The sequence below is a fragment of the Trachypithecus francoisi genome, unplaced genomic scaffold (assembly GCF_009764315.1).
Source record: "Trachypithecus francoisi isolate TF-2019V2 unplaced genomic scaffold, Tfra_2.0 Lachesis_group21, whole genome shotgun sequence".
NCBI classification, from domain to species: Eukaryota; Metazoa; Chordata; class Mammalia; order Primates; family Cercopithecidae; genus Trachypithecus; species Trachypithecus francoisi.
The window spans coordinates 16,571,917-16,579,245 of NW_022681467.1; the positions used below are offsets into that span (position 1 = coordinate 16,571,917).

At 39.4% G+C, this 7,329-nt stretch overlaps 1 long non-coding RNA gene across 1 annotated transcript in view; it reads left to right on the forward strand.

Annotated features, from left to right (window-relative positions):
* The window catches only part of LOC117068466, a 191,481-nt gene that overhangs the window by 149,739 nt on the left and 34,413 nt on the right, over positions 1 to 7,329 (forward strand). The window lies entirely within an intron of this gene.

The window sequence follows — 7,329 nt, forward strand, 5'->3', positions numbered from 1 at the left end:
CTTGGGGTAGCCCTGTGTTTGTCTCCTGGGATGCTTGAAGTCTGGTCAAGGTAAGAATATGTGCTGGTGAGGACTTTATAATGTGCAATGTGCTATTTAAAGCTCAAAATTCCCTTGGAGGCAGCCTGTATTAGTTTGTCTACATTGTTTAGGAATGTATAAACTGATAGTTTCCACCTGGTCTAATAGGGTGTACAGCCTCGGTTTAGCTACATAGCTGGTAGGTATGAAAGACCTCTCAATAAATATATACCTGGACTCACACTTATGTTGATAGTATGTAATCTGAAGATAAAATGTGTCCTGTCCTGAATGACTACAATGGACTCTGGGGGGCGGTAACTGGAAGCCCTAGACCCCTCTGTGATCATCTGTGCTCTGTGTCCTGATGTATCCTTCACCCGCCTGTATTAAAATCTTACTCAAGTACACACTGTGAAATCTTGAGTCTTTTGATAATCTTCAATTATTCAATCCTGTGCAATCATCTCATACGTATTTTAGGATTATTCTATTAAAATATGCTTTTCCTACCAAACCATAAGCTCCATGAGGGCAGGGGCTATTCCTGGTTTTGCATTGCATCTTCTCCAGACACGCCGTTGTGCTTGATACATTATTAATCAGGATCCAAGTGGGGAAGTAGAAACCACTCTGAGTTCCTACAGAAGGGAAGTTAATGGGAGGATTTGGTTACACAAGCGATAGAAGAGGCTGAGGAGACAACCAGAGCACAGTGAGGCAGCCCTGAGACTAACAACAAAAGAAGTTGGTACCACCCTTAGAGGCTAAAGGGACAGAGGGAGTGGATAGTACTACCAGAGCCTAGGGGCCAGGGTCACCTGAGGGAGGCTAAGACCATAGCAGGATACTCAGTGGGGAGCTGGGGCCATGGAGGAGACAGATACAGCTGTTGCCGGGGATGCTGATGAAGGCAAAGATGGAAAGGGGGAACTACCTGGCCTTTCCTCTCCTCCCTCTCTCATCTTTTGTGGTCTCTTGTTGTCTGGATCCAACTGGAAGCCAAAAAATGCAGAAACCTGGGACATACAAACTGGATGAATTGCTCTCCTGTCATGCACCATGAAGAGAGCAAGGAATAGACCTAGGATTTTCATTATCAGTGCTCAATACATATATGCTGAATGAATAAAACCAAATTGTATGTAGAACAAGGGATGCTGATAGATTCAGCATTGTAGTGGTAGCAGCCTTGGACAGCATGAAAAGTCTCGATCTCTAACTGAGATGCATGTGTTATATGGACCAGAGGTCTGCAGAGTCTGAACACACAAGGTCTGCCTAGGTACTCATTCCATGATCTTCTGTTGCTGATTAGTCCTCCTTCTGGCTGACTTGTTAGCTTTAGGAAGTGTTGGGAAGTGTTGCTTTAGCTTGAGATCTATTCAGACATCAATAATACTCATTGCTCATTTAATTCTTTATGTGTTTATTTCATTATTTAATTTTTATAAGGGAATACTTATTTCTCTCACTTCTAATGCTTTTCAGAGGAAAGCATCAAACTGCAGTCTGCGGGTCTCAATAATGAAGAACATAACAATCTCCCATATTTAGAAAAATATATGGCTATTTCAAATCATCTTATAAAAAGTCACTAAGCTTATGAAAAATAAATCCCTTTTTGCATATTAGTCCCTCATCAAAGTCTTATTTGCTGAAGATAAAAGGAAAATAGGCCATCATTATTAATCCTGAATAAACACATACCTACACACACATATCACATCGTACACCACACAACACTCAATTATTTACCTAGGATAAAAGAAATCTCCAGTAAGTTCCAGAATCTCAACAGAATATTCAGTTCTTCCTCATTACTCAGATAAAATTCATGATATAGTAATAACTACCTAAGGATCTAAGAATATTAGCATGTGCTTATTTGATATGCACAAACACCCCATCTACCTTCATTTGTAAACTTCCCCTAGGATACATTGTTACAGAAATACAAATCCATATAACGAAATATACATACTGCGTAAATTGTTAATAATACCATAGTTCAGATGACTATTTACTACAAATTTATGCATGTGTGGAGAAGGTATTTGAATTTTCCCATTTCTCTTTTTACACCACCCTTTTTGAAGAAAAAGTACAGGTTCAGTAGTTCTCTTGGGCACTTTTCATGACTACATTGTGAATTTAATAAAAGTTACTAAACCAATTTCACTGGGGATGATTGATTTGAACCAATTAGACAGATATGACCTTATCCTGACCGTAAGACTGAGTACATCTTTCTGTCTCTCATGTTTATAATTTTTAACCATTGATAACACTGAAATTTGAAGAAGCAGAAACCACCAGCGGGATTTGTGATTCCCCTTTCAAGTAGCTGCCAAATCAATTCCCAATGCTGTTCTTGCTCCTTCATCTTTATTCTTAACGATGAGGCAAGTTCGGAAGTTTGTTGAAGTTAAATTCTTTTTAAAAACAAAGTGTGTCATGCAAAGTGATCTCAAGGAGTCACCTTCCGAAACTTTGCACCTGAATTTTGCACACAAGGGCATGTCATTTGTAGCAGATGCTGTTGCTGCGCTGCCCAGATCCCCTTAACCAGCTGGCCCACCCAGTGCTCAGCTGCTCTGGTTGGAGGCTAAGTGCTACCCTTTTCTCTGGGGATTGCCTTTGGCTGATCAGCCAGGTGACACCTTGCAAATCAGCCAGGTGACACTTGTAAGGTTTCTCTCCTACAAGGGTCTGGCTAATGACTGATTGATGCAGGATATAACAGCCCAGCCTTCTTCCCTCTGGGCAGGACAACCTCTATGGTTCCATTCATCCTCCACAGCTCCCCAGGAAATTAGGTTGGTGCTAACTCCCTCCTGAGATCACATCCTTCCCTCAGCTCTTTCCCTGCTTTATTCTGCTTCTCTCATTCTCTGACACGTTCCTCCACAATAAGTCACTTGCCGTAGAGTCCCCATCCCAGCTTCTATTTCTACGAAGTCTGATCTAACATATTATTTTAATTACCTAACTAGTAATTACCTAGATAACCTTTGGGCCACTATCCACCGGAACTACTACTGAAATTAGTAACTATGTCTCATGGCAAATAGGGAGTTTTCATTTTTCTCTGGTTATCAGAAACGAGACAAATATTTAGGGCCGGGTGCAGTGGCTCACATCTGTAATCTCAGTATTTTGGGAGGCAGAAGTGGGGAGATCACTTGAGGTCAGGAGTTCGAGACCAGCCTGGCCAACATCGTGAGATTCCCTCTCTACTAAAAATACAAAAAATTGGTAGGCTGAAGCAGGAGAATTGCTTGAATCCAGGAGGTGGAGGTGCAGTGAGCTGAGATTATGCCACCGTGCTCCAGCAAGACTCTGTCTCCAAAAAAAAAAAAAAAAAAAGAGAAAAGAAAAAAAAGAAAGAAAGAAAGAAAAAAAAGAAATACATATATATATGTTTAAATCATTTTGACGTTGGTTGAGATTCACTGAAAGTGAATCTGCTTCAGGAAGCCCTTTCTGTTCTGACCGTCCAGGTCTGGATCCTTATTCCTTCCTGTGCCTTCTTTTGGTTCACTTTTCCTCTTGAGACTGAAAGGTGGTTAAAAACAAACCATATATTGATCACCAACTAGGCATAGTCACAGACTGAGCACCCTTAAAGACGTTATTCCACTAGAGTCTCATAAGAGTTCATTGAGGGATATATTATTGTTATCCCTACTTCATAAATGATGAAATTGGGAGTCACGACATTTGTAACTTGATCCATAGGGAAGCAGGCAGTAAATGCAGATTACTGACAATATGCAGATTCAAATCCAGGTCTGCTAATATAAAAGCCACAGTCTTACCCAGTTCACTAAAGTGTACGTTTAAAGATAAGTGCATGTGTCCCCTTTCCTGTGCTATGCACACAGTTACAGCTTCTGCATGCTTTCTAGCCAATAGTTCCACCATGACCTTTGCAGACTTGCCCTTGAGCACTGGAACAGCCTCACCCGTACACCCTCAAGTCTGCAGCTACTGGCTGATACAGGAACCCAGAAGCCCAGCTCCTTGCCTGTGTGCTACAGCTCCCCACAGGCTACTCAGAAGCTGTTCCTTCATCTGAAAGCGCACTCTTGTTTGTCTCCTTTCATTTCCCTGTCCTGTTTCATACCCCTCACACCACACTGCTCTCCCCTGGGAGCCCTTCCTTCACACATTATTTGCTCCTGAATTCTTGGCTCCATGTCTTCTGAGAGAATCTTAATGCAATGCACAAAAAGGCATAAAAGAGGCAAATACTAAGAAACTCACTTTGGTATTATGGACTTCGGTGTTAACTTGTGTTCTTTCTTTTTTTAAAAAAAATTGTTAATTCCAAAGTAATACGTGTACATTGAAAAAAAAAAAAACAGAAAATACAGGTAAGCCAAAATAAAACAACAAAGGTCAGATAACTCATAAAGACCCAGCAAAATTACTATTTATGTACATGTTGTGCATTTGCAAGTCTGATATTATACTACTTATAATGTAGGTACTTTTCATGCAACATTTACAGTCTTTTTATGCCAGTAAGATTTCCTCTACAAAATTTTCATTACGCTCATATGGACTTCAGTACTATAATTTTGGGCAGCGGGTAGCGGGAGCAAGCTCCGGGTGATGCCGATGCTGCTGGCCCATGGACTACTCTTTGAATAGCACTGATGCTCTTATGGGCCATTGTTAGAACTGTGACTCTGCTATGTTTGGGTTTAGCATTAAATTACAAATAAACTCAGTTAATTGTATGACTGTTCCCCTCACACAATTCCCCTTTAAACATGTTGAGCCATTAAAATGAATACAAACACTCCGTATGTGGGGAAAGAGAGTTAATAGGACCTAACATTAATGCTTACTCTCAGTTTATATTTGCAAGTGGCTGAAGGTGATCCCAGGACACCACTATATATCAAACTGACGTTTTAAAAATGTTGTACTCACTAGAGTGAAAACAGAAAGTTATCGCCTCTGAAAATCTGCTGTTGCAAATTCATTTTCCCTGTTCCTGAACAAAGCTAAAGGTGGGCATTTTCCCTCACATTCAAGAAATAAAGAGTCCTCTTTATTTCTTTTAGATTGTTTTAGAAAACAAAATGTATTTTTATCAGGAGCCAACTTGAAGGGTTTTCCACTAGTTAAATCAGGGACAATTTGAGCATGAAAATTAATAATGAGAGTAAAGGATCACATAGGGGAGGATTAAATTTTCCTCTACCTTCTTAGGTTCAATGCCTGGAGCCTGTGAATTAAACTGACAAAAGGCATTTTAACAGGAGAAAAAAAGTTTATGCATGCAAGGCATATACACTTGGGAGAATTCAGTGATGAGTAACTCAAAGGGATAGTTAAAATTGGTGGCTTATAATCATCTTGATAAGCAAAGGGGAGGGGGAGAAGACATTTATGTAAGAACAATGACTTTTAAAAAAGATACATGAGTTTTCAGGTGAACAGGAGATAAAAAATTATGTGATAATGTTTATCTATGCAGTTATAAATGATCCTTAAATTTCCTTCAGGGTCATAAAACATTTCTGGAGAAGGGATTTGGGGTAGGATTACTTGTGTTCTAGAAGTAGATCAAACCTGAAGAGGAATTTATGGCAGCCTTATTTCCTAGAAGTTACTGCTTGTAGTCAGATCAGCAAAGGTCTGAGAACGCTTTTTTTTTTTTTTTTTTCTACATATGGTATGTTAAATCTCTTTTGTTCTTTTTCTTTTTTTTTTTTTTTTTTTTTTTTTTTTTTAGACGGAGTCTCGCTCTGTCGCCCGGGCTGGAGTGCAGTGGCCGGATCTCAGCTCACTGCAAGCTCCGCCTCCGGGTTCCCGCCATTCTCCTGCCTCAGCCTCCCGAGTAGCTGGGACTACAGGCGCCCGCCACGTCGCCCGGCTAGTTTTTTGTATTTTTTAGTAGAGACGGGGTTCACCGTGTTAGCCAGGATGGTCTCGATCTCCTGACCTCGTGATCCGCCCGTCTCGGCCTCCCAAAGTGCTGGGATTACAGGCTTGAGCCACCGCGCCCGGCCGGTATGTTAAATCTCAAATGTCTTTGGCTTGAAATAATCTTTATAGCAACTCTGGAGTTCTGAGTTGGTCCCCACACATATATAATTCCCATTAAATAAAAAAGGAATGCATGAGTCTATACCGATTTGAGTACATAAATTAATAAGGAAGAAAAGAAAGCTCTGCCCAACAGCAAAGGGCCAAGTAAGAAATGGAAAGAATGATAAAATGTATGTTATTTTATGGCAACTGTCACTGTGATAATTATTTCGGGCAAGAATCATCCATGGACACTAAAATTAGTAGGTGAAAGTGTGAAAGTAGAAGGAAAAAATTTCCATAGTTTCAAAGTATCTATCCATCAGATATTCATTAAGTACAAGGAAAACTACTAGAGAGTTACTGGCACCAACTCTCCTTGAAGTCAAAAATCCATGTATAAGTTTTGCCTCCTGAAAAACTTAGATACTGATAGCTTACTATTGACCAAAAACCTTACCTATAGCATAATCAGTCAACTGACATGTATTTTTTATGTTATAAAATACTGTATTCTTACAATAAAGTAAGCTTGAGAAAAGGCAACAATTGAACTCAACACAACAGCAACAGGAGGTGGCTATGAAATTATTACAGTTGTACAGTATGTACTACAGCTAATTTTATGCAGTTATGATTTATTACTGCAGCTTTACTTTTATTGACATTTCTCTCAACTGCAAATGCAGTTAAAGTTTACGTCGTGTATCAACATCACGTGCCTCTTGATATGATACACTGAGAAGGGTGCAATGACGTCTGCAGCACTGCTGCCCCAAAAGCATCACCTGAATCTATTCTTGAAGACATATAAGACAAACCAAAGTTGAGAGACATTTTACAAGATAACAGCCTTGTGTTCTTCTTATATACTGTCATAAACAAACAAGCAAACAAACAAACAAAAACAGGCTGTTCTAAACTAAAAGAGACCAAAGAGATGGGACAAGCGAATGTATTTCATTACCTGGGAGTGCAAAGGAAAGTATTGAGATAAATAGCAAAATCTGAATGAGGTCTATAGATGAAATAGTTCATTTAAGTGTTAATTTCCTTATTTTGCCAATGATAATATTGTTATGCAAAAGAACATCGTGATTTCAGGAAATACACAATGAAATATTTAAAACATCATGTCTTCAACAGACACACAAATACAAATACATCATGTAAAGAACGTCATGTCTTTATCATGTCTTCAACTGACACATAAATAGTTCGGGAAAAAAATGAAACATACACACACATGTATGTAGAGGG